The following is a 26,760-nucleotide window of genomic DNA, read 5'->3' as shown; positions in this document are numbered from 1 at the left end:
CTCGAGTTGTTTCCCTTTGCTCCATTGCATCAATGAGGCACAGAACTTCTTTGTCTCAAGCAGTAGAGCAGAAAAAAAAGTTTTTTGGTTTTCAAAAGTGCAAGGGCTCTAGGCATAGAAAAGACCTAATGAGAAAGAAGGAGTCTTTGCATCAACTCATTCCCCCAAAGGCCCACAGGTGAGGGGAGAGGAAAGAGATTTGGAGGGAAGGCAAAGGGAGGTTAGCTGAACTCTGGTGTGGCCCTAAGAGGGTTTCCATGCATTGCTCCCTCCTCAAGGCTGAGGCCTTGAGTAGAAGGTGAGGAGAAAGCTTTAAAAAAAAAAAAATGAGGTCATGGGATCTGAGAGTGGTGAGCATCTATACTCCCCTGCCCCTCCAACCCATTCAAAAGCTGGGAAGACAGCCAGAATGTAGGACTCCTTGAATACCTACATATGAGCTGGAATTCTGGGTTGATGGCCCTGGGCAGCTTCACAGAGCTACCTGTGCCCTGGGCAGCATGGGGGCCCTGGAATGATCCCTGAGAGAATTGAACCCTGGGACCTTAGAGCCTCCCCACATGGACAATGGAAAACCAGACAAGAATGAGGATGAATGGATGGATGGATGAATGAATAGCCATCATTGGTTGGATAATGACCCAGATTAGATACCCACTCTCATCCAGGCAGGCACTCAGTTCTTCCCAGCAACTTAAAAGGACAGGAGAAACCCTCCTTGATTTAGACTGTTTCCATATAAGGCACACTAAGTTTGGTTATGAAGAGTCTAAATAAATCTATATATTTTATACCACTAAACGTGTGATCTGAAATACATGTCCATTATAAATAGATAATAGATAGTTGATAGATACAGGATATAATATTTTATATATTTAAATTATATGCATTCTCTATTTTATATTTATGGCTTGGAAGTTTGCTGGGAAGTAGACAATTAGGAGAGTGGGCTTTTCTTTTCTAGCTATGATAAAGGCTCAAGAGGGTAAGCAGAAAATTATCACACTGGTTCCAATAAGGAAAATTTTAAAAAGTCTGTGTGTGTGTATGTATGTGTATAGTGTAGACAGACAGACAGATATCTTGAGCTACCACTTGTCTGCCTAGAGCAGTTTTTGTAATGATGGGGGAGAAGCGGGTGCCCCTAAAGCTTCCACATGAATCTGAACAGTACATCTCCTGCGGTCTCCAATCTACTTTGCCAGCCTTAACTATGCACTTAATCTTGTAGCCTCTTGTGCTGTCACAGTAGGATAGGGGAAATTCCTGCTGGAACTCCAGGGCTGGACCCCACTTTCTGAAACAAATAGATGGTGAGTGGGAAGCACTGGCTGAGTTTGGACCAGCAAGCCTTTTTCTCCATTATTGACAAAGCATGAATAAATCAAACATCATTTCTGAAAAGACCATTTCTGAAAGCTTTGAAACAAAGCATAGATCTTGGGTTTCCATTTCTAGAAAGAAAATGTAATACATTTATTTATTAAATGTAAGAGAAAAAAAACACATTTCTGGTTTCTCTTAGGAATCACTTACACACAAAAAGAGACAGATTCTTGCATAGCAATCCAGCTAGAAATTTTCATTATTAGAGGCAAAAGGGTGACGTGCCTGAAAGCATGAATCCTGGAGCCAGGTGGCATGGGTTCAAATCCTAGCTCTGCCTCTGGTGGCTTCTGTACCTCAGTTTTCCTCTTTGTAAGGTGGGGTTTATCACAGTAGCTTCCTCATGAGATTGCTGTGAAGATTAAAGGAGTAAAGAACCTAGGCGAATAGGCACTATGGTGTCGTTCTTTGTTTTGAGAGGTTAATATGCTGAGCGAGACCACCAGCTTCCTTGTCAGCACTCAGGCAGAATTGGGAATAGCCCGGAAAGCAGTATGAGAGATTCAGATGAAGAATAAGGAAGAATTTGGCAAGTTTTTGTTGTTTTTTAAAATAGTTCATCAAAGAAGTTACAAGGGCTTGAAAAACAGATGCTTTTAAAAGCAGAAGAGTTACTCGTTTGACCGGGATAGTTTCAGCCTAGGGCCATCTCCTGATGAGCTCCGACCTTCATCTGGATGCTTGGAATTTCATTTAGTTGTCAGTTTCTTCCTCTACTACTACTACTACTACTACTACTTTCTTCTTCTCCTTCTTCTTTTAAGATTATTTATTTATTTGGGATCAAGAGAGAGAGCTCAAATACGGGGGGGGGGGCAGTAGATACCCAGTGGAACGTGGAGAGGGGGCACTGGGGAAGATGGGGAGGGGTCTCAATTCCAGGATCCCGAGATCATGATCCGAGCCAAAGTTAGACTCTCAACCTACAACCTACTGAGCCACCCAAGGTGCCCCTAGTTGTGTTTCCTCTGACCCTGAAACAGCTATGTCACTGGTGATGATGGTGGATGGTTTCTCATTTCCTAAACATGCTTTTGCCCTAGTGGGCAGACCAATTGCAGTTTAACTACTTAGAGAAGAGACTGGTAATAGAATACAGTCGGAATTGGTGTAATGTTCCAGGAGATAAGGATTAACAAAGAGCATTCTGACTCTTCAGGATGATTTTTCCATGTGAGTTAATGCTATTGAACAGAATAAAAAGTTTTCCTAAACCCAGTTGTGACCTGATACATGTTCCTTGGGTGTTTGAAAAAAGTGTCACAGGACAGAAAAATTAAATAAAAAGTTAAAACTAGGTTCCTGGGACATTTGTGAGCTGCTAGTGTTTTGCTACCAGGAACCAAAAATAATCTGTGGTCAGCTAATCTTTTGGCCACAACTAATTCAAAGGATGCTTTGAGATACAGGTTCCACATCACAGAGCCAATAAGATTTATAGGTAAGTCTTCCCTGAAGATCAATATATTTACAATCAAAACCAGGCAATCTGTAAGAGTTATATTTGACCCCAACATTGTCATTATAACAGTAACATAGTATTTGATCTATATTCCATTCAAATCATAGAGTTGACAGGACCTTGACAACATGGAGGTCAGTCCCTTCTCCCATTTTGCAGACAGCAAAACTGAGACTCTAAGAGCTTAAGAGCTTTATCCAAACTGAAACTGTTGGCAGAGCTGAGATAGGGGCCCAGAACCCCTGGCTAGCCCTCCCACCTCATCTCATGCCACTCTCCTTCTCCCTCATGACACCGGACACCCAGGGAATGGTTGTCTTCATTCAGTTCTCCTAACAGGGCAGGCTTACCCCCCTGTTGGGCCTTGGTATACATGCTCTTTCCTTTCCTTTTCTCCCCATATATTCCGGTGGCTTCCTCTGCCAAGGGTCACTTGATTAAGATCGTTTTAGAGAGGTCTTCCCTAAAAACTCATGAGTCACTATCACATCACCTTGCATAAGTTCCTTCCCAGCACTCGAATCTCTGAAATTATCTTCTTTATCAATTATTTCTTTTTCCACTCTTGTTTGCCTGCCATTCACAGGTAACCTCCAGGAGAGCTGAGGCCTTACCTCTCCTGTTTCTTGCTGTATTTCCTGCTTCTGGGATGGGTCTGGGAGAGTGGAGATGCTCAATCAACATTGCTGAGAGCAAAAAGAACGGAAAAAAATATTTTAAGAGCCTTTCTGTTTACCTGGATCGTTTGATTACACCATACTGCCACTTTTAATTCATGTAGCATAATCGTTAATGCCTGCTATTTATTGAGTTATGTTGGGCCTTTTTCAAGTCTTATCTAATTTGAGCTTCACAACAACCCTAGGTGGTAGGTATAATTACCCTTGTTTTCCTGATCAAAGGCTGAAGCTCAGAGAATTTAAGTGGCTCAGGCAAGTTGCAAAGCCCCGTTTCAACCCCCGATTTGAAAGTGATCATACGTTAAGACTTGCAGCATGCTTTATTTATTCTGTTTGTTCCCAGGGGGTCGATATTAGGGTCATATCAGTAAATATGATGACAGAACAGTTACCCGATTATGAGGGTTCAGAACAGGTTTTAATTCCACATTAATAATGAAATAGTTGGTTCAAAGTACAAAGATGCTTATAATTACATTGATCTTTGAATGTTCAAGTAAGCTTTGGCATCCTCATTTGTTCAGGTTTTGATTGGTTTGTTGTGTCTCCTCGGGCTCAGGAGAGGGAAGGAGAAAAAGCATAGTCATTGGTGAGGAGAGAGAGCTTTTGCCTGGGGCCTCATAGGCCAGGAGGAGCTGATGCAAAGTTTTGGGTTCAGCCTGGCTATTACCCTGGAGGCCTCTACCTGTAGGAAATGGGGTTGGGGCTTATTCAGGCCATGAAGGAGGACCTCCTGCCCCAGTCCTGTTTTCTGTTCTGAGTGCTAATTAGTGAGCCCTCAGTTCCCCCACTTGTCATGTGGAGAGTTGTGGAAATATTGGCTGACAAACAGGTGGGGAGATGATTGAACATTACTTTGGGCTGGCAGAACTTGTTTGGACTCTTCCCAAGACCAGTATAGCCGTCTTCCTTGATTCTTACATCCTGGCCATTACTGAGAAGGGAGGTGTGCAGGGAATGGTCAAACAGTTGTTCACTTCAGCTCAAGGATGCTTCCAGTCCACTCAGAGGGCGTGGGTGGAGAAGGTTCAGGAATGATGTCACTGGTGCAGTCTGCTGCCCTTAATCCTGGCCATGGTCATGGGCCGCAGGTATAGACATCAGGCCCATGTGTGACCCATGGTGGGCAGGCACCATCCTCCACAGGCCACAGAAGCCACAGAAGCACAGTGAGCTGTTCCCAGAATTGGCGGGGTAAGAGGAAGACTCAGCTGTGGGCATGTTGTCAGCCATGTCAGAGCAGTGAAGTCTGGGTGCGGCAGTACCCAGGTGAGGGTGTACCACACAAGGATAGGCCACGGGCCCTGAGGGGCTCACAAAGGCTCATGAGGCCAGATGCCTGAAAGGAAGGAAGAGCATCCACATGAGCCTCCCAGAGAGCTTGAACAGGAGAGCAGATCTTTGCCATACTTTCAGGGCTTAATTCCTGTCCTAAATTGGTTGTAGCTAATCTCTCAACATGCTGCCTAGAGAGAAATGCAAACAGCTGACTTGAAGGTGAAGCCCTTGGTGGAAAAGCAGAGATCATGTATCATTAGTGTTTCCCTTTATCAAAGGCTAGAGTCACAACTGAGGCAACTAACTGGAAGGGATCAAAGGAAGGATGGTCTGAAACAGACTGGAACGGTTTATGTTTATGCTAACTTATCAGAATAACAGTCTGGGGGGTCCATCACTCATCTGATGCTCCCTTTCACTGTTCTGAAGATGGTTGGCTCTGACACTACGTTATAAGAGAAAAGCTCTTTAGGAGAAGAGGAGAGAACTAGACAGATGTTCACATCAAAACTAAGTTCCAGTCCAGTGGGGCAGGCAACTGAGGCCCCAGTCTGGGATCAGTGATCCAAACTAGATCCAAAAGCCAGGGTATCTTTCAGAAGGAGCAAGGAAGGGGTTCAATGTTAAAGGTCATGGCAAGGCAAAGGCCAAGGATTCAGAAGTTTAGTCAGAATAACACAAATGACCAGTCTTGTATTTTAACAAAGAGGTGAACTCAAGGTGGGCAAGGAACTGGGTCTATAGTTTAGTTGGGGTTTACTCTATCCCCACAGCAGAGGTTGGTCCTGGTTGACTTAATCCAGTAATTGGTCCCTAGGCACGTAACCCAGTCTGAGACAATAAGAAATAAGATGGTTGCTAAGGCTTCTGTGAAAAAAAATATTTTCCTTTCCTATTTAATACGACTTTTTGTCCCTAAGCAATAGTGTAAATATGTGGTCTCTAGTTGCTGTATCCATGGGGTGGAGGGTATGGGGCCAGGTGGGCTATGGGCATGTCAACTGGAGCCTGAGGATGGCCCCTATGTTGTAGCAAAGCAGAGATGAGGACTTCAGTGGCATTGTCTGAACTGCTGGATCAAACCTGACCTGAAACATCAGTTCTCACTGGATTTCAGATGCATGAGTGAATCCACTGATTATTATTTGAGCCAAATAGAATGGAGTTTTCTGTTTTTACTTTTCAACATAGTCTAAACTGATGTATTAACGAAGGGTGAAAGAAGCAAAGCCAATAGAAGAGGTTATGATAGGCTACAAAGTTCTCTCATTTCAGGAATCAAGTCCTTTAGAAAATAAATCCTCCTGGTTTCTCTTGGGATGGTGATTTGGAATATGAGACCAGTCCCCCCTGGGTGGGGGCTTCCTTTTGGAAGCAGCGGCCCTTACCCAAAACTGAACACAGCAGTGCGAGGCCAGTAAAGGTGTTCAGAAGGTGAATAGTGAGAATGTCATCACTTTGTGTTTGATTTGCTTTTTGGGCTTTGGTCAGATTGCTCGTGCTCTGCTAAACATTTTGCTGAATTCATTTGTGAGGTTGGAGAAACCAAATTGGCCCTTTCAGATTGTTCTCTAACTTCTGAGAAAGCAAGACAGCCCCAAATACCACAAGCTGGCTGAGTGTGGGTGGTGCCGGGAGAAGGCGCAGAAGTGTTCCTGGCTGAAGCCCTCCCCGCCGCCCCAAGTGATCCTTCCAGTGAGAATGTGTTCCTGAGACCAGATCCCATCCCGCAGCCTCAGCCTCCCAGGGCCACAGGAACCAGATCCCCGTCCTGAGGCCCTATTCCGAAGCATTCTTTGGTTGGGGCTCAAGAGGCACCCTCCGCCCCCCTCCCCACTGTTGCAATAAGTCACCTGCGAAAGCAAGTAGCAGGAATAGGTAGTTCCCGTCAATGGCCTGACGCCAGAGAGCCAGGAAAGCCCCTCAGTCCCGCCACTGCTCTCCCACTGACTTCTATTCTCGCCAGTGTCCAGACGCCGAGTGACATGCGGTGCACGCGCCCTGAAGGATACCAGTCACCGCTCCGAATGAAGAAACGCAGCTGACCGGGTCCCGAGAGCGAGTCTGGACGTCTGCAGAGGAGAGAGAGCGGGAACGCGCTGATTCAAAGGGCTGCGAAGGATCCAGAAGTGGCTGCCCCGAGATGGGGCCCTGGATCTCTTCATACAGTCGCCCTAATTTAGTGTTCTTCCGAGAGTGTGGGAGGGAAAAGCTAGTCCTGCAGAAACAGGTCTCTGCATTTCATTGCTCTCCTACTTCCTAAGAGAATTCTGAAAAATCTAGCACCCGGGGTGCTCGGGTGGCTCAGTGGGTTAAGCCTCTGACTTTGGCTCAGGTCATGGCCTCAGGGTCCTGGGATCTAGCCCTGCATTGGGCTCTCTGCTCAGTAGGGAGCTTGCTTCACCCTCTGCCTGCCTGCTTCTCTGCCTACTGGTGATCTCTCTCTGTCAAATAAATAATTAAAGTACTTAAAAAAAAATCTAGCACCCATTTATACGTTTTTATGTTAACATCTATGATGTTCATCTTTGATTTAAAGGCTTTTTAAAAATGAATAGTAGAAAATATAAAACATTTGATCACGTGAATTCAGGTGAGGATCCATCGCCATGGGCATAAATATCTTATAATATTGATGAGGGAGCAGAAGGCAAGTTGAGGGCAAAGTACAGGCTGACATTCACCATGCCCCCCCAACCCCCAACTCCTGGGTGGGGTGTGTATGACTTTCCTCAGGCACTCGGGGCATCCCTAAAACGGAGGGAAGGAAAAACAAATGGTTAACTAATAGAGATCACAGTCCTGCAAGACAGGAGTCCACCAATTTACCAAGGTCTTGGTGATTCACAAGGAAAAAACATTCTCATCAATAACCTAACTTCTGGAGACCCATAACTCAATTTTCTGGAGCCCTAACATCACCCTCCCTTCTATGAGTGGTGTGGGAAAACAGAGGCATAAAGAAATGTAAACAAAGTTAAGTTTCTTTATGACCTGCAGCCTATTGACAAGGACTTGTGGTAGGGAGAGCATAACACTCCTTCAGAAAGCTCCCAGCTGTTGTAATATTAATGCCTTACTAGAAGAAAAACAACCATAATTTGGTAATGGCCAGGCTTCCAGGATTCTGTAAATCTTCTTTAGCATATGAAAGTCCTTTTGGACACCTCCCTTTTTCCTTTCCTTCCCCAGCTCCCAAGTATATAATCAGCCACCCTTCACCACCCCAGAGCAGCAGCTCTTTCTGCCCATGGGTCCTGTCCCTGTGCTTTAATAAAATCTTTTTGCCCCAAAGATGTCTCAAGAATTCTTTCTTGGCTGTGGGCTCCAGACCTCACCAGCATTCCAAAATTACATCAGTAAGACTTGCTGAAGCAAATTTTAACCACTTATTAAATAAAGAGAATCAAATCTGAAAAAAAAAAAAAAAGGAAAGAAGAAAGAAAAATGTTTATTCATGAGTTTTCTTTCATATATCTCAAAACATTTGGTGGTCTCAGAAAACATTCCAGTTACAGGCTAAAGAATCTCCATCACAAATCGGTATCATTTCAGTTATTCTGAATTCGGAGCATGCCCCAAACATTGCATTCAGACACAGCTGCAGGTGTGACAAAGCTCTGGGTAAGATAGCACTCTAAGTGTGTCATGATTTAACATTCAAGGAGCAGGCAATCGGAGTGCTTGGAGCTCCGTTCAGACCCTCATGGTAAGATCTGGGGGGAGTGAGAGCCCAGCCTCTCTCTGATGAAGGGGAAGAACCCACAGTAGTGGGAAGGAAGTCTTGTTCTCAGGTGGATCAGCTTGATAAAAGAAATTGATTCCTTTGAAATGATCTGTATCCCTTGGAAAGTCTTCCTGTGCCCCTCAGGTACCTGCATCCCGGCATCAAGGAGAGGTCATGACAACAGGGTTCCTGGGAAATGCAGCCAGATTTCCTTACTGCCTTCTTCAAGGCTCTGTGAGGGCCTGCAGTAAAGAAACACATCCTTGTTTCATTTAAGAGTTTTCCAAAAGTACTTATTTTTTATTTAACACTTGTTAGCATTATCATGAAAACTTTTTGGAATAGTGTTCTTAATGGCATTTTAGAGATAATGAACTGAGGTTAATTGACTTGCTCTAGGCTGGGGGGTGTCTGCAAACTCTGTAAAGGGTCAGATAATAAATATTTTAATCTTCGAAAGCCACTTGGTCTCTGTTATGGTTGCTCACCTCCACTGTTGTAAGGCGAAAACACCATAGATAACTCATCAGTGAATTAGCTGAAGGTTCTAAAACAACAACAACAACAACAAAAACCCACTTTATTTACAGAATCAGGTAGTGGGCTGGATTTGGCCTGCAGACCATATGTACTTTGACAAGCCCCACACTAGGCCATATATCTAAGGTGATTTGAAGCCGGGTCTGATAACCTCATAATGCCGACCCTGTCCTGGTATCACTCTGAGGAGGTGTCATGGAGAACACCATCAAGAGAGGCTACAGGACAGGAGACAAACCTCATCCCCTTGGGCATTTTGTGAAGGACTGACCTCTTCCAGCTTAGCTGGTTCTGAGGCCAAGTGGGTCTCTCTCTCAGGTGCACCTGCCATCACCTCTACTCATCTTTAATAAGGCATCAGTGGACCTTTTGGCCCAAAGATAAAGTATCTCCCACAGGCCCCAGGTGTCAAGTTCAAAGCAAAGTACAAAAAGAGATCTTTCAGGACAAACCAACACCCCGTACAGCTCTGGGATCAATCAGGCCCACCTGGAGTTCTTTCTCTTTTCATTTAATAAACTGGTCCTTCGGTCAAGGGCATCTGAATATGCTAGATATTGGATTGGCTATTTCAACTGTAGTTCTTCAAAGCTTCCAGAATGCTGAAAAGTATTCATAAACCTGTGCTTGCTGTCAAGGTACAGGCATTTACCTGGGAGTGAATGGCCATATGTGACATGCACTGATTTGAAGCCATTTTCCATTGTGGAACAGTCCTTGGGAAGACCGTAAGAGGGTTCATTTTCATTTTTGGATAGAATCAAATGATGGCCATTATTTCTTCGGTGGAGATTGCTCCCTGGAAGTCATCTGGGGGCAGCTGCAAAATGCAAAAGCGTGTCCAACAAGCTGTAATCTCGGGGCCCTTTGCAGAGGCCTCTATTATATTGTTAACCTCCCTAAACAGAATTGTTTTCCTTGTTCTAAGAATGGTAGGCAGGGGTCACATTGCAAAAGCCTAGAGACGGCATGCTAAGGATGTCAGATTGGATACTGCAGGGAACTGCTAAGAAGGGGAGTGTCTTGCCCCAGCATACATTTAAACATACACTGGGCAACAGGATGAGTGTGAGGAAGGCAGGAGGGTTTTAGAATAATCCATGAGAGAGATGAGAGACTATGAATGGGGGAGGGGGTGGGGGGGAATGGGGAGGGATGGAAAGGAGAGGCATCAGGGATAACTCATATTGCTATTTAAATTGTAGACTGAAAGTCAGCGGAGTGGATTTGTGAGCAAAATGCTAAGAGCAAACAAGGCTTTTCTTGGGAGAAGTAGAAAAAGATTGCGGCTCATGCTGAAATGCAGGATTAAGCTAAGCAGCAAAGGCTCAGAGAGAGGAGGATGGACTATAGTTAGCAGGCTTTAGTCCCCACTCACTATTTGCTATGGACACCTGAGTTTTGCTCAATATTATGAAAGGTGCAGACAAATGAAGCTTCCAACCTCCTTCTCTATTTCCAAGTATATCAGCACCCTGAGCCCTTCCTGTATAGGAATTCTACACATTCAGGGCAATACCTATCAAAATATCATCAACATTTTTCACAGAGCGGCAACAGATAATCCCAAAATTTTTATGGAACCAGGAAAGACCCTGAATAGCCAGAAGAGAGTTGAAAAAGAAAACTACAGCTGGTGGCATCACAATGCTGGGCTTCAGATTCTATTACAAAGCTGTCATCATCAAGACAGCATGGTACTGGCACAAAAACAGACACATAGATCAATGGAAAGAATAAAGAACCCAGAAATGGATCCTCAACTCTATGGTCCACTAATCTTTGACAAAGCGGGAAAGAATGTCCAATGGAAAAAAGATAGTCTCTTCAACAAATGGTGTTGGGAAAATTGGACAACCACATGTAGGAGAATGAAACTGGACCATTTTCTTATATCATACACAAAAATAAACTCAAAATGGATGAAAGATCTAAATGTGAGACAGGAATCCATCAAAATCCTATAGGAGAACTAAGGCATCCTCTTTGACCTCCGCCACAGAGACTTCTTGCTAGGCACATCTCCAAAGGCAAGGGAAACAAAAGCAAAAATAAACTATTGGGACTTCATCAAGATAAAAAACAAACAAACTTTTGCACAGCAAAGGAAATAGTCAACAAAACTAAAAGGCAACCTAGAGAATGGGAGAAGATAGTGGTAAATGTCTTAGCAGATAAAGGGCTAGTATCCAAGATCTGTAAAGAACTTATCAAATTCAACACCCAAAGAACAAATAATCTAATCAAGAAATGGGCAGAGGACAGGAACAGACATTTCTGCAAAGAAGACATCCAGATGGCCAACAGATCCATGACAAAATGCTCAACATCAGGGAAATACAAATCAAAACCACAATGAGATACTATCTTACAATAGTCAGAATGGCTAAAGTTAACAAGTCAGGAAATAACAAATGTTGGCGAGGAAGCAGAGAAAGGGGACCCCTCTTTTATGACTGGTGGGAATACTAGCTAGTACAGCCACTCTGGAAAACAGTATGGAGTTTCCTCAAAAAGTTAAAAATAGAGCTACCCTTCACCCCAGCAATTGCATTACTGGGTATTTATCTCTACAAATGTAGAGATCCAAAGGGGCACCTGCACCCCAATGTTTATAGTAGCAATGTCCACAATAGCCAAACTATGAAAGGAGCCCAGATGTCCTTTGACAGATGAATGGATAAAGAAGATAAAGAAGACACACACACACACACTGGAATATTACTCAGCCATCAAAAAATGAAACCTTATCATTTGCAATGACGTGGATGGAACAGAGGGGGTTATGCTGAGTGAAATAAGTCAATTAGAGAAAGATAATTATCACACAATCTTCACTAACATGTGGAATTTAAGAAACAAAACAGAAGATCATAGGGGAAGGGAAGAAAAATAAGGCAAAACATCAAAGAGGGAGACAAAGCACAAGAGACTCTTATTCATAGGAAACAAACCAAGGATTGCTGGAGGGGAGGTGGTTGGGGACGGGGTAACTGGGTGATGGACATTAAAGAGGGCATTTGATGTGATGAGCACTGGGTATTATGTGCAACTGATGAATCACTGAACTCTACCTCTAAAACCAATAATACCCTATATGTTAATTAATTGAACTTAAATAAACTAAAAAAAAAAAAAAAGAAATTCAAGAGCCACCCTTGCCACTAAGCATTTATAAAATACATGGGTTTTGCAGCAAGCGCAGTAGTCTTCAAAACGAAGATCAGTGACTCTGGCTTCTTGCTTAAATATAAATGAAATCATCCTGCTTTGTAATCATTATCACAAACACAGACTAATATTTAGATGGCTCCCCTCTTGACAAAAAGAACAAACAAATATCCTTCACAACAAAGTATTAACTACAAAAGAACAACGCTATAGAGAAGCCCTCCTAGGTTAGTTGTGGCTGTTTCCAAAATAGCAGCTGAGGCAGCCACCTTAAATATGGAGATCACTGTGGAAGGCAAACGTCCGTTCTGCCCTCTCAAAGCCTGCCAGGACTTAGAGACTGCATCACAGATCAGTGCCACCCACAATCAAGGGGCCAAGAACTTTGGGTAATTGGTGAAACTTTACCAATCGTCTCCAGGGCGTATCAGATGCGGGCAGAGAGCAGCAGGTGCTACTAAAGGCTTTCTTCGTACCCTCTTTCCTTTCGCTCAGGCCAGTTCATTAGCTGCCAACAGGCTGCAGCCTCCTTTCCCCGCTGTGGCTACCTGACACCGCTTTAGGCTTTGTTCCTGCACCACTGGAACTCCGTGGCAAAATCAGATCCAAGTGAGTCTTATCACGGGTACTGCAGGGCAGCCTATTCTCAGGTTTTAGATGCTTGGTGGCATTTGGCTTTTCTTTCTGCAGTTGCTATCCTGGCTATCTCCCTGACCTGCCCTCTTGGCTGTAACTTCTAACCTATCCATTGAAAGCTTACCACAAACTAGACTCTCTGTGGCTCTAAAGTGTGCAGGGCCATGGGCCCCATCCTTGGGGACAAGATAGGTTTGCTGGGGAGAGAGGAATGTACACATAGAACACTCTCTGAACAGCATGTAATTTCACATTTTCTAGTCTCCTAGAGAGGCCTTCTCCACGTGTCTGTTGGATATCAGTGCCAAATCAGAGGTACAATGTGAGAAAATAAAATATTTCTTCTTGGCGGGTCATAAAGAGTCATCTGTCACATTTATGGGGAAAGTGTAGACAAAGGTGGGTCATATGTACCTGGCTGGGTGTTTAGGGAATAGAAAATGCTCATACACAGGGACGATATATCTTCTACTAAGGTCATTAGATTTGTTTTTGTGCCATATAAAAGTTAGCTCTGTCTTGTATGGGGTTTTTTTGTTTGTTTTTATTTTTTTATTTTTTTTTTCAAGGATTTAAAGACTTTTAAATTTTTTTTTATTATTTAAAGCTAGTCCCTAGGATCATAATAGGCATCTCTAGGAATCTAGGTAAATGCAGGTAAGGAATGGAACAAATGTCTTATTTCAGTGTAAACCTGAACAATCCGGTCCCAATGAATCCTATTCCTTTTTAGTTTCTCATCCCCTCTCTGCAAGGTAACACGGGAATGATACCAACAGAAAAGAGGACCAGAACTCTCAAGGGAGCTTCGAGCTCTTTTGTTTTTCTTCATTCACTGATGTCTCTACCTTGAAGAAACTGTATTTAAGACCCTGGTGAGACTTGGCTACAAAGCATTCTGTTCAGACTTTTGTTCTGGAAGGAAGAAAAAAAAAGCAGTTCCAAAGAGTTGATCTTACTTTTTTGCTTCTGAGCTCTGTCTGTCGAAAGAACATTCTGCTAATTAGTCAGACAGCCGGTGAGTTGGGGCTGCTTGGTTTTTTAAGGGAATAGGCACCAAGTGGAAGTATCTCTGACAGTTGGGATTTCTGCTTTCAGTTTGCTAACACTGAGTTCCTCTCCGTTGTGATCAAAAAAGTCCAGCCCTTCTGTGGTTCCAAGCAGCACTGAATATTTGAACACAGGCCTGTGTGTGGGGTGGAAGAGGAAACTCGCTAGGAGATCAGGTCTGGGGTAAACAGCATGACTGAGTAGTGGGAGAATGGACTGTATCCCTATAGACACCACAAAATGGATCAGTATTTCTTGGCTCATTTACCCCAGGCCTTTGGCCTGGGTTGGTTCATTGTCCTTGGCAGTCTTTAACTTTTTCTTCTGTTCTGTGTCTTGTTTTATACCAAGAACTGTAACATAGACGTTAAAATCAAACAGACATGAGTTCCAGTCCTGAGTCTCCCTGCTTACATTGGACAAGATTCCTAAGCTTTTAAGTCTCTGATTTTCATCTGTAAAATGGGGATAATAATAACATTTCAGGTTACTGTGAGGGTCGACCACAGTAAAGTACAAAGTACACAGCCCATTGCTTAATCCGTAACAGATGCTCAGGAGTTGATTTCCTTTCTTGTCCTGACTTTTCCACTTACTAGCTGTGAGACTTTTAGCAAATCATCAAAATGTGCCTGGCCTCAGTTTTCCTTATCTTTAAATTGGGTAGAAGGAGGACACGATGATAATGCCTGCTCACTGGGATGTCCTGAGCTGTGTCTGGACAGATATGTTTGCAGCTATGGGTGATGGCCACTGCTGTGAGACCTGCCTGGGGGCTCAGTGGTCGACTTCACAGCCATTGCCTTTGGGGAAGGAAGGGTGTCAGGCTTTTGTCTGAGAAGTCAGGGGGTATGTCTTCTCAGACATGAGATGTAGGAGGTGGAGGTGGGAAAACCCTGTGGGCCTACTCCTTGCAGGTGGACATCCTGAATGCAAATAGTGATTTTCTTCTTCCTTTGGAAAATATGATGGCTAATTATTATGTATCAACTTAACGGGGCTATATAGGGTGCCCAGACATCCGGCCAAACATTATTCTAGCTGCATCTGTGAGGGTGTTTCTAGATGAGATTAACATTTGAATCGGTAGACTGAGTAAAGCAGATTGCCTTATCCAATGTGGTGGGCCCGTCAAATATGTCAAAGGCCCAAAAAGCGGCAACAGGATAACCATCCCAGGAGTAAGCAGAAACCACTCCTGCCTGATTGCCTTCACATGGGACTTTGGTCTTTTCCTGCTTTTGGACTTGAACTGAAACATTGGCTATTCCTCTGTCTTGACCGTACACAGTTTCAGACTGAAACTTCCCCCATCAGTTCTCCTGAGTCTCCAGCTTGCCGATCTTGGGACTTGTCAGTTTCCGTAACTGCATGAACCAGTTCCTTATAATAAGTCTCTTGTAGATGTATTCTATTTCTTTGACTAATACAGAAGATCTCTCATGTGTCACTCTTTCCTCTCTCACTTCTTCTGTCTTAATCCAAACTCTTCTCATCCCAGATATGAACAGCAGCTGAATGAATCTTTTTGCTTTCAGCCCCCAGATTAGTCTTTCTAAAATTCTAATTACTTTTTGTCTTTTTTCTACTCAAAAACCCAAAGGCCCCATCACTGAGCAAGGATCCCTCAGTCTGATATTCAAGACCCTCTACTCTGGCCCCCTTTATTGCACTTCCCACCCTCCCCCCACACACACACACAAACTGTCCACTTATCTGCTGGGATCTCAGCACTATTTTCCAAGGAAGTGCATGGTAGCATTTTTTTGCTGGTTTGTTTCTCCTTTCAAGATCACATTGGATTTCAATGAAAGAAATGATACTCAGGGGAAATGTTCTTTAAAACTTCTTTTCTGATGATCATTTGATAATCTTCTTGAAATCTAGTTTTAAAAATGGAAATAATTTAGGGTTTTTTTTTCTAGATAGAAAAGAATAGAGAATAAAAGGATAAAAATTTTTTTTAAGAAGAAGACTAGAAAGAAAGATATAGAGAGGTATATCCCTCTGGCTTCACAAAAGGCCATTTTACATATTTTTAAAAAGGAATTGTCATGTATACACTTTGACACATCTTTATACATCGTATAAAAATATCTTGTGAATGTCTCTCATATCAATAAATATAGATCTCAATAATAATTTTTAATGACCATTTAGGGGTAGAATAAAATGTATTTAATCAGTCCTGTCCTGATAAATACTTAGCTTATTTCAATGTTTCAGTTTTGCAAACAACCCAATCATGTATCTCTAATTATTATTATTTTTTAAATGTGCCCGTTTTATTAGCCTCCCAGACCGCAGGTGAATGGTGAGCTATTGTTATTCAAATGGTTGATATTATCTTTACATAAATCAAGGTAACGCCCAACAACATCTTAAGTCTTTAAATCAACCTGCCTTTTCCTATTCTAATTATTTTCTTGAAAGAAATTCTCAATGTGTGACATTATAATTTGTATAGTTGGGTCTGGAAAATTGTATTGCTTTTTTTAATTAAAAAAAGATTTTATTTATTTATCTGAGAGAGAGACAGAGAGAGAGAGAATGAGCGGAGGGAGGGGCAGAGGGAGAGGGAGAAGCAGGCTCCCCAGTAAGAAGGGATCCTATAGTGGGGTTCCATCCCAGGACCCCGGGATCATGACCTAAGCCGAAGGCAGACACTTAACCAACTGAGCCACCCACGTGCCCCTGGATTGATTTTAGAGACAAAATTTGCAGTTGTTCACTCTAAACAGAAGAAAATAGATAAGAAAAAGAGGATAAAATATTCCACAATTCCATCCCCCCAGTGATCAACTCTCCCAAGGTCTGGGCAGTAATGTGTCCTGGAGTTGACAGAATACTTCCTGCAGGGTTCTGATCATTTCCTTTTGTTTCCCTATTTATCAAGTGGTCAAAAGTTTATTTGGATTCACGTAGTGTAAAGCCCGTTGATGTCTTCACATTCTACACATTATTACTATTTTTCTTAGAGCTTATAATTAGATATTTCAGCAAAATCAAGGTTAATTCTAAGATGATACATTACAAATGTCAAGACTGAAAATCATGTCTCTACTGATGTGTCTTAACATCCATATATATAAATAAATTTTTTTTTTTTTTTTAAGCTTCAGGCTCCTGACCTGGAAAATGATACGATACCACAACGCTGCGTCACCTTCCTCCAGACACAGAGTTCATCATGTGTTAGAAGTTCCCATCCACCCACATCATCGCTTTTTGAGGAAACAGGACTTCTGTCTGGATTATTCCATCTTTATATTGTCCTTCTTCATTGCCTTGCCATTACCTAGGACACACCGGGTGAGCACCCTGAGTTTGGGAAGGCCCCTCACTCTTTTTAGATTTCCCTCTGCATAGTGCAGTGTCGGCTTATAAGAGCTGCTTATGTAATCAAGTTTGGATCCAATTATCTATTAGAATAACAACAGTAGGACAGTGAGAGAAACAGAGACACGTGACTTCAGGGGCCTTGGGCAGTTGTGCCTTCTTAGGGCCCTCTTCCACTTAAAAAAAAACAAAGATTTAAAATCATATTGCATTGGGAGAAGGCAAATAGAATCCAGACTGGATTTATTATTACATATTCATTATTTTTGTTCTAAAGATTTTATTTATTTGGCAGACAGAGATCACAAGTAGGCTGAGAGGCAGGCAGAGGGAGGAGGAAGCAGGCTCCCCACTGAGCAGAGAGCCCGATGCGGGGCTCTATCCCAGGACCCCGGGATCATGACCCGAGCCGAAGGCAGAGGCTTTAACCCACTGAGCCACCGGGCGCCCCTACATATTATTTTAGTCCTTTTTCTTCTTACTTTAAAAGAAATAAAACAGGTCCATAGGTAAGGAGTCTAGTGGAGAGAGTGCCCATCTGTGTGTTGAAAGCTAAGGACAAAGGCACTTCTAGAGGGAAATTATTCTGGGATTAGCCAGGACTTTTGACTTCTGCAATGTTCTTTGGTAGCTTGCTGTCATGCCCACAGTGGTTTATGTGTACTAGTCTCATGGAAGCAACACACCAGCCCTCTGTGTTAATTACAATTATTATTTCTCATTTTACAGAAGTAACCAAGGCATACGGGGCTGAAATTAAAGCTCAAGTCATACAGTTACTAAATGGTGAGATTGGGATACCATTTATTGCATACTACTTCTTGGCCAGCTGCTGTGTGCCAGACACTGTCCAGGCCCTGGGAAATAGCAGTGAGCACACCCTGGACAGTTTCATCCTCTGTCTGATTCCATAAGCAGCTCTGTATCTTGTGGATGGAAGGCAATGATGTCTCATTCCAAAGGGAGGGGAGGCTGGTCCCTGAAGGCAGATGGGTGAAGCCAGAGGCTTCCTGTGGGATGTGGAGTGAGCCTAGAGAACAGATGGAAGGAGGGGGAATGGTGCAGCGGAGGGAGCTCAGTGTGGGCTGCTCAGGAGAGGAGACCCTGTCTCTGAAGCAGGAAGTTCAGTCTGGCTCAGGCAGGAGACAAGAAGTCAGGGCCCAGTCGCTCCAGGGCTGAGGGCCCAGGAGTTTTATTTATTCCGAGGTTGGGAGCATTCAGCAAAGGGTTGTCGGCAGAGATAATGAGAACGATTGCAGAGCCGGTGTAACAACTGAGGTAAGAAATGACGAAGATGGTGGAAGCGGAGAGAAGTGGACAGGTTGGAGCGAGGGTGAGGCAGTAGAATGTGCGGGGTTCGGAGTCCAGGTGGATGTTGCGGGGAAGGAGGCGGGTCAGGTATCATGCCCGGACTTCTGGAATGCACAGTGATCACTCTTCCTTCCATGTCTTTGCAAAGGGTGCTTGCTGCTTCTGACTGGACCCTTTCCCCCTTTTCACCCAAATAACCCTGCTTGCCATTCCACACTCAGCTCTGGAGTCACCTCTCTCTGGGGAACTTCCACAGCTGTCGGGATCCAGCAGGAAAGAGGTGGCATTATTACTGAGTAACAGGGCAGAATTAGTAATGGGATTAGTTATAAAGATGTGAGCAGGTTTAAGGAAACCAAAATGTGGTTTTAGATTAAAAAAAAAAAAAAAAAAAAAAAAGCTAGCAGTACTGCTACCATCCCAGAGATTAGAAAGGACAAGGGGAGAGAAGGTTACAAGATGCGAGAGGAAAGAGATAGACCCTCAGCCATCCGGCATCCTTCCTAAGGGATACAGCCATTCTGCAATGATCCTAGAGGAGGAATCTTGGAGAATTAGTACCCCAGCCTTACCCTCTTCCTTCCCACTTACCTTTTGCTAGGGTTCCCCACTGACCAGATCCAACCACAACAGCAGGTACTGGAGTCCATGACTCATTGCCTACCAGCCAGCCCCACCGCACACAGCAAGCTTGAGAGAGGACCTGAGAGGCAATGGAAGAGACCCATGACATGTTCCCAGCCCCCAGCTGGAAAGGTATCTGCCCTGTCCTATCCATCTGTGTATCTTCCACACCTAGCACAGAGCCTGGCACCGAGGGAGGGCTCCATAAATGTTGAATACGCAAAGATCTCACTTAGTAAAGGTCTCAACTGCAAATCGCATAGAGAAAATAAATTTCTTAATCTATTATCAGCTGGTGCCGTGGGGTGGTTTGTGGCAAGAAAGAACAAGTTTCAGCATGAGAAGCTGGAAGTTAATGTCCCCTGAGGAACATGTACTTCCCAGTTTTATTTTTTTTGGGGGGGATCAGGGTGTCATCAGTCAACGAAACACACAGCAGCTTGCCCTATAGAGAAGAACAATTCCTACCAGAAGTTCACAAGAGTCTGCCATTCCTTTCTCTTTTGCAGCAAAGCTAACGCGTAACAACCAAAAGTAATGACAACATGATTTCCTGCAAATTATATAGGAGGCATCAAACAGAAAAGTGTGTTGGAAAATTAAATTTAGCAGGTCAAGGCAGCAGCACAGAACTCCCAGCTGTTTGCAGCTCTGCTGTGTTGATGGACTGACACAGGGCAGCCATCAGACATGGACAGGGTGACCGAGTAGCAGACCCCAGCCCCATGTCCTGTCTGCTCTTGCCACTCCATTTTCACAGCCATCCCAGGTCACTTCCTCTTTCAACCTGTCGTACGCTGAGGAAATGGGGGAAATTGTTCCGGCAGCACTTTTTATCACATACTTATTCTCTACCCGGATGTTCAAAGCCTTTTGATGAGTATCTCACATTCTGCCCTTAGTGACACACCATAACCCCTTGTAATTGGTTCTCAATCCTGTACCTACAGCTCCTCTCACTGTCAATTGTTAAAGAGAACCTTCTGCCTTCATGTCTTCACTTCGTTGGGAATTCTCACTTCTTCTCCTACCTCATAGGCACTCAAGGAAGACTTCTCATTAATAATCCACTTAGCTATACCGTGTCTCCATAGTAACTCTATACCTGGCTCAAAGTTGATGGCAGTTGTGTGCAGTGCCTAGGCTTCTCTCCCACTCAGCCACTAATCCTGCAGATGGATGATTTTATTCCAGCCCCGCAAAGCCTAGAGAGCTCTGCCCTCCATCACAGGTCAGCAACGTTTCCCACTTGCTCCCTCGTTCCCCTTGGCCTCCAAACGCAGTGCAAACCGAGTTCCTCTGGGCACAGTGCGCATCAACAGAGACCGCTCTTCAACTTCAGAAATGTCCTTGGCACAAAGCGTACAAGCCTATCAGCCACCGGATGTCTCCCTCGTGTCCGTCTTGCAGGGCCATGGAGGAGATCTTGGTGGCCCTACACAGGAGGCCCGCCACAGCGTGGATCTGTCTGTTCTGAATCATCCTGTGTTAGGGAGGGAGTAAACAGTCCTCCATCGGTGCCCTGAAGCCAGAGCCAAAGACACAGGAATTTATGGATTAATTCCACGTTTCCTTCTCTGAGATCCTTGCTGTTGCACAGCTCTAGGTAAATGGTGCCCCCTGGGGCCGTCAGATGTGGTGGGCCTGGTGCGGAACATTGTCTTGAGCCCTGCAGGTCCAGTGGCTATGTTGTTCGTGTGATGCATTCTTTGGTCTTCCCCACCCTGCTCTGTGTCCCAGGAAGCACACCTGTATGGATTGCAATTCCTTTGCCTTCCAAATTCCTTTTCTTTTCTCTCTTTCTTTTTTCTTTTTTTTTTTTTAAGATTTTATTTATTTGACAGCGAGAGCTCAAGCAGGGTGAGCAGCAGGCAGAGGGAGATGGAGAGTGGGCTCTCCACTGAGCAGGGTGCCTGACGCTGTTCTCGATTCCAGGACTCTGGGATCCTGACCTGAGCTGAAGGCAGAAGCTTAATTGACTGAACCACCCAGGCGCCCCGCCCCCACCCTCCAACTTCCTGTAGGATAATGGGGAGCACCAGCAGGAGACTGGAAGGGGGAATGGAGAAGACTGGCCAGCAAATTTGCTTCCCTGCCAGGTGGCTGCCAGTTTGCCACTAAGAGCCCCGGGGCCCCTGTCAGGCAGCCTGTCCATTCAACGCCCTTCTCTGAGTTACGGATGGCAAACACGGATGGCCCCGGTGTGACTGGCCCCAGGCTATTGTGCTCTCCTTGGTTCCCCTCATCTTTCTAAGAGGTTCCCTCATTAAACTCTTTTAATTTGACTCCGTTTGAGTGTGCCATCACTGCTTTCTTGCAGTAACGTGGACTAAGTCTCTGTTAATTCTCTGGGATTTCTCCTCAGGTTCGTTACAGAGAGGCTGCATCTCCTCCTGAAGACAGGGCTTACCTTATTGTGGAGGAGAGACAGACAACAAACAGAAGGCAAGTGTGATTTATGTGATTGTAGAAAGTGATAAGGGCTAAGCAACAACACAAATGTAAACAGGGTAATAGGAGGGTCACAGAGGGAGGAGGAGAGCTACTTATCTAGCTAGTGTGGCCTGGAAAGGCCTCTCTGAAGAGGTACCTCTGACCTCACTGCCAAAATAATGAGAACGAGGCAGTTGTCCCAATGTTGGGAGAAAGAATATTCCTGCCCGGAGCAGCAGATGGGAAGGGCCCCAGATGGGAAAGAGTTGGAACAGATTGGAACCCCGGGACCAGAGGAAGGTAGCAGGAGAGGGCCGAAGGGGGTTTGGATTTTATGCTAAGGGCTCTGAGAAGGCATGGGGACAGGGGACTTGTGATGGTTACCATCCCAGTAGAAACCAGATGCAACAGTGAAAGGGTTTAATGGAAGAGAATGCAATGGAAAGACTGTTGGCAAAGGCATGAGCAGGGCCGAAAAGCAGCAAAAGATGGTATAGCAGACTATGGAGGGAAGCTCTTACCACCCCATTCCTGGAGGGCACAAGAGGAGCGAGCTGTTGCCAGCATCTGGGAAGAGAAGGAGCCATGCAAGTGGGGCCTTCAACTCGAGCTGTGTCGGATGACTTCCAGAGGCCTCTATAAGCGCTTGGGGGGCAGAGAGGGAGTGGGATTCTAGCAGGTCCTGAGCGGTCTGAGGGAAGGGTCCTCATGCACATGAACAACAGAGGTGGTGAGGACTCCCGAAGATGACAGAGCATACCTGACATGAAGCAGAGATGCTGCAAAGAAGGAATTTCATTTTCCAGGGACTGCCCTCAGCTCCGATATTTGTCAGCAATCCCGGACTGTTTTCATAAGCGTTAACACCTTCAGGGCTCAGCCAGGGGACCGGAGAATGGCTGACACAGCAGGGGGGACTGTGGTCAAAGGTAAGTGTTTGCCCCACAGAAAGGCCTTTCTGGGTAAGTGTCACCAGACCTGAATTCAGGACAGCTGTCTGCTACCTGAGCCAAACCACCACTGTAGGGGTGATGCCTTCGGTTGGCTTCTCCCGCCGGCAAACTTTCCAAAGTGCTCGTGTTGCCATGCGCCTGTGGCTGTGTGAGGCCAGCAAAGCCAGTCGAGTGCTCATTCGGGCTGGGGACTGTCCATCAGCAGGGCCGTGCAGGCTGGCAAACACAGATGGCTCCCAAACATTTCTTCCTAAATTTAGAGGGCAGGATTCTTATTAAGATGAAATTCTAGGGAAAGAAAACACTGTGGAGGTTTTTCAGGGAAAGTAAATATGTAGTCTGTCTTTTCTCTCTCTCTCTCTCTTCTGGTTTCTGTCTCCTAGTAAAGTACCTCTGCGGGGGGTGGGGGGGGACCCAACAGTATAAAGTAACTATTCTCTTCAGAAACCTCGGCTGCCCCCCACTGGCATTAGTCTCATTCAGTGGGTTTCCAAGTATTTTTAGCAGCAGAACTCCTTCTAAAACAAAATCTGCCACAGAATCTTCGTGTGTAACACAGGCAAAACCCAAGTGGCCATTTTCTAGATACCTCTGTGCAGACCCGGATTCTAATCAGTTCTAGTGGGAGCCTCCTGAGTGCAGGTGTGTGTGTGACTTCTGGAGGTGTGGTTTGCAAAATTCACCCTTTCCAGGCGTACAGTTAGATGAGTGTTGACAGAGTCTCACAGTTAAGACACGGAAGAGCTCCGTCACCCCTCACATTCCCTCAAGCCCCTTTGTAGTTCACTCTCCCACACCACTCCCTGCAGCTACTGATCCGATTTCTGTCCCCAAAATTTTGCTTTTCCAGAATGTTGTATATAGCAATGGAATCGTGCAGTAGGCCACCTTTTGTGCCAGGCTTCTTCCCCTTAGCCTAACGTTTTTGAAAGTCATCCATGAATTTGTACGTGTCAGTGATTTGTTGCTTTTCATTGCTGAGACCGTACATTGTTCTTGTGTGGTTTTCAAAGTTGTTCTTCAGCTTCCGATTCTTCTCTGCATAGTATATAAAGGCCCCCATTCAAATAATTTTCATTTTTAAAATACTGAGATTGAAGCCCGTAATACCGTCGGAGCAGCACAGGTGGAGCAAGGCTGTGTTCTCCTCATGTCCTGCTGCTGGAGCAGCGTCTCCCTCCCCATGCTGGCTTCCCGAGCTTCTGACGTCCCTCCGTTTCTTCCCAGGACTGCAGTTCCTGGGATTGTTCTAACCAGACAAGAAGAGAGTACTGCTCGCCTTTCTTTTTCTTTTTCTTCTTTTTAAAATTATAATTAACACACCGTTCTTTCTGGGGAAAGAATACAAGGGAAGGCATTTGTCCGGAAGTAAACCTAGGTTGCTAAAGGTCTCCTAAGGATAAAGATAGGTAGCTCAAACACAAATCCCATACTGAAATTTCAGCTTTAGCCATTGCTCATTTGACCATGTGGCTGCAAGACTCTTTCGGATTCTCAGTTCTGCCAACTGACAAACAGCTGTTGTTCCCCTCTCAAAGACCACACTATCGGCCTGAGTTGGAACTCACTAAGTTGGAACCTGTGCGAGGAGGGTGGGGTGGGGGAAGGGGGAGAGTGCGGTGGTAGTACACAGGAGACTTAGGTGCTCTGTTTCAGGGTTTGGACCTCATGCTGTAGCCAAGGTCCTGGAGCAAGGGCTTCAGGCGGAGGCCAGGCCATGTGTATTCTGGAGATCCCTCTAGTATGTGAGGGACGGAAACCTATTGGAGGCTCCTGCCACAGTTCAGGTGAGAGACGATGCATTGGCAAGACAATGGAGAGAAGAGAATCCATTTGAGAGACACACCCGATACAGAGTAGATAGAGTCTGGAAGAAAGGGGACAGAGAGGAAGGTGCAATCCACCTCATTAGCCACCCCAATAATCCTGCCATGTAGGTGCCATCATGTCCGTTTCACAATACCAAAACCCAGCTCAACGCGATTAAATCACTTACGTGAGTTTACACAGCTGGTTAGATAAAAACCGTATCACGAGGGGCACCTGGGTGGCTCAGTCATTTAAACATCTGCCTTTGGCTCAGGTCATGATTCCAGGGTCCTGGGATTGAGCCCTGCCTTGGGCTCCCTGCTCAGCGAGGAGCCTCCTTCTCCCTCTCCTTCTGCCTGCCATTCTGCCTGATTGTGCTCTTTCTCTCAAATAAATAAAATCTTAAAAAAAAAAAAATGCATCATGGTATGGAGGCACAGCACTGAGGGACTACCCGGGCCTGTGAGACGTCGAGAAACGCATTTAATGAGTTATGGAAGACTACTTTAAGGAAACCAAAAACCGTGTCTTGTGAGAGCATTCCCGGGGGCTGGGAGAGCAGCATCTGGGCCATGTGCTCCCTGTGACCTAAGGGAAAGGAGAGACTCTAAAAGGGTTTGCCCTGTTCCTGTTCTCCTCTCACTCTCTCGCTTTGTCCTTCTGCCTGCATCTGGGAAGAGAGATTTGTATAATAACGTGTTAGCATTTGAGAGCATTTCAGCAAAGCCTGCTGCCAGCTGCCTTTTCTGACACAGACATATCTCCCACGATCAATTTATTCCCCTTGGATAAGTGGCCTCCTCCCTATTTCCCAATTGCTTTGGAGATAAAAGAAGGCAGTGAGGGATTTATCCTTTTTCCCATAATATTATGGCTGTAATTTAAAGCTGCCATAACTCATGTATAGAACTTTGACCATAATACCATGGAAAAAGCCATCATTCAAATCCCAGAGGAAGAAATGTGGAGTCTTGTTTCTTCCAGCTGTAAATTGCCTCCCAACCATAAGACAGCTGTTGGCATAGCCAGACAATGGAAACTAAGGTTTGGAAAGTTACCCATGATGGATTGTTTTTTTCCTTTTCTTCCTTTCTCCACATCTTCACGAGAGTCAAAATAGTTTTCTGTACTGGAAAGGGACCAGGACTAGAGAATTGATCTTTATTGGGCTAGTTCCTAACTCCCCAAATTTGGAGGATGCCCTAAAAGATTGGCAGAGCTGGATTACATTTGCATGGATTAAAAAGACTCTGAGTCTTGCAGGGACCATGGTGTCTATTTTTCTCTTGTTTGTAGGGTGGGGTGTTTCAGGCTGGTAATTTCTCCCACCTTGTTCTGGTCCATGCTTCCCAGCTGTGGGCAGGCATAACAACTTTCGCTATGGTTAAAATTCCCCGCTTTAATCATTTTCCAGTGAGCTCATGTAGGAGATCATGAATCCTCCGAAATCTGCTCCCCACATGTCCTACCAAATTCAGCCCTGTCCAATATGCTAACTTATACCTGGGCACGAGCATTCGTTCATTAAAAACATCCTCCCTATATGCTCCCTATATTACTTCATTTTGTCCTCACTACAGTTTTTCAAGTTAGATATTATTATCACCCATTTTACAATTGAGGAAATCAAGTCAACAAGTGACTCAATAAATAAGAAAAAACTTCTAACCTAGGTCAGCAGAACTCATCAAGCTAGTGCTCTTGCTTTTCCTGGTTCATAATTCTTTTAGGAGGTAGAGGTATATGACATTTGATGGAAAGAGGAGGATACAGTTGTTTTTTTTTTTTTTTTTTTAAGAGATTTTATTTATTTATTTATTTGATAGAGAAAGAGAGATCACGAGTAGGAAGAGAGGTAGGTTAAGGGGGGGGGGGAGCAGGCTCCCCGCTGAGCAGAGAGCCCAATGCGGGGCTCAATCCTAGGATGCTGAGACCATGACCTGAGCTAAAGGCAGAGACTTAATCCACTAAGCCACCCAGGCTCCCCAAGGATACAGTTCTTATAATTGCTTTTGAATGTGTAAACTTTTAAATCAAATATTACCTAAATATTTCTGAGAAATTATTTACTTTTAGAAGTTGATCATTTTCTATCCTATTTCTTGTGCCTTCTGATTTGTGATTTTAGGCTCTAGGGTTAGATGGCTTGAACTCAGTCCCACCTCTGTTACTTCTTACCAGTGTGACCGTGGGCACCAAAGTCAACAATCTCTCTGTGCCTTGGTTTTCTCATCTTAGAATGAAAATTATAAGTAGTATCCACTTTATAGGGTTGTTTTAACTTTTGAAGGGGGTAAATTTATGTAAAATGTTTAACCTGAGAGTGACACATGGGTAGTACAGTTGATTATCACACTG

The 26,760-nt window shown here is 44.6% G+C and overlaps 1 protein-coding gene and 2 long non-coding RNA genes across 4 annotated transcripts in view; 2 read left to right on the top strand and 1 right to left on the bottom strand.

Annotated features, from left to right (window-relative positions):
• The window catches only part of LOC131824998 (uncharacterized), a 57,831-nt gene extending 50,968 nt beyond the window's left edge, over positions 1-6,863 (top strand). Inside the window, exon 2 of the transcript XR_009351079.1 lies at positions 6,776-6,863. The gene's annotated coding sequence lies outside the window, so the exon portion shown is untranslated. The remainder of the gene's footprint in view (positions 1-6,775) is intronic.
• Positions 3,877-19,263, bottom strand: LOC131825000 (uncharacterized). 2 transcript variants are annotated; one of them, XR_009351082.1, is made up of 5 exons: positions 19,175-19,263; positions 9,729-9,896; positions 8,685-8,778; positions 6,663-6,881; positions 3,877-4,870 (listed from the first exon to the last, which is right to left on the bottom strand). It is a non-coding gene; the product is annotated as an uncharacterized LOC131825000 (long non-coding RNA). The 2 variants fall into 2 exon arrangements; XR_009351081.1 differs by lacking the exon at positions 19,175-19,263 and adding an exon at positions 12,656-12,742.
• LOC131824999 (uncharacterized) lies at positions 12,767-21,466 on the top strand. Its single transcript, XR_009351080.1, has 5 exons — positions 12,767-12,856; positions 17,050-17,245; positions 18,002-18,058; positions 19,185-19,339; positions 21,143-21,466. It is a non-coding gene; the product is annotated as an uncharacterized LOC131824999 (long non-coding RNA).
• The last annotated feature ends 5,294 nt before the right edge of the window (positions 21,467-26,760 follow it).

Source organism: Mustela lutreola, chromosome 2, assembly GCF_030435805.1.
Source record: "Mustela lutreola isolate mMusLut2 chromosome 2, mMusLut2.pri, whole genome shotgun sequence".
Lineage (NCBI taxonomy): Eukaryota > Metazoa > Chordata > Mammalia > Carnivora > Mustelidae > Mustela > Mustela lutreola.
This window is presented reverse-complemented; position numbering and strand designations above follow the sequence as displayed.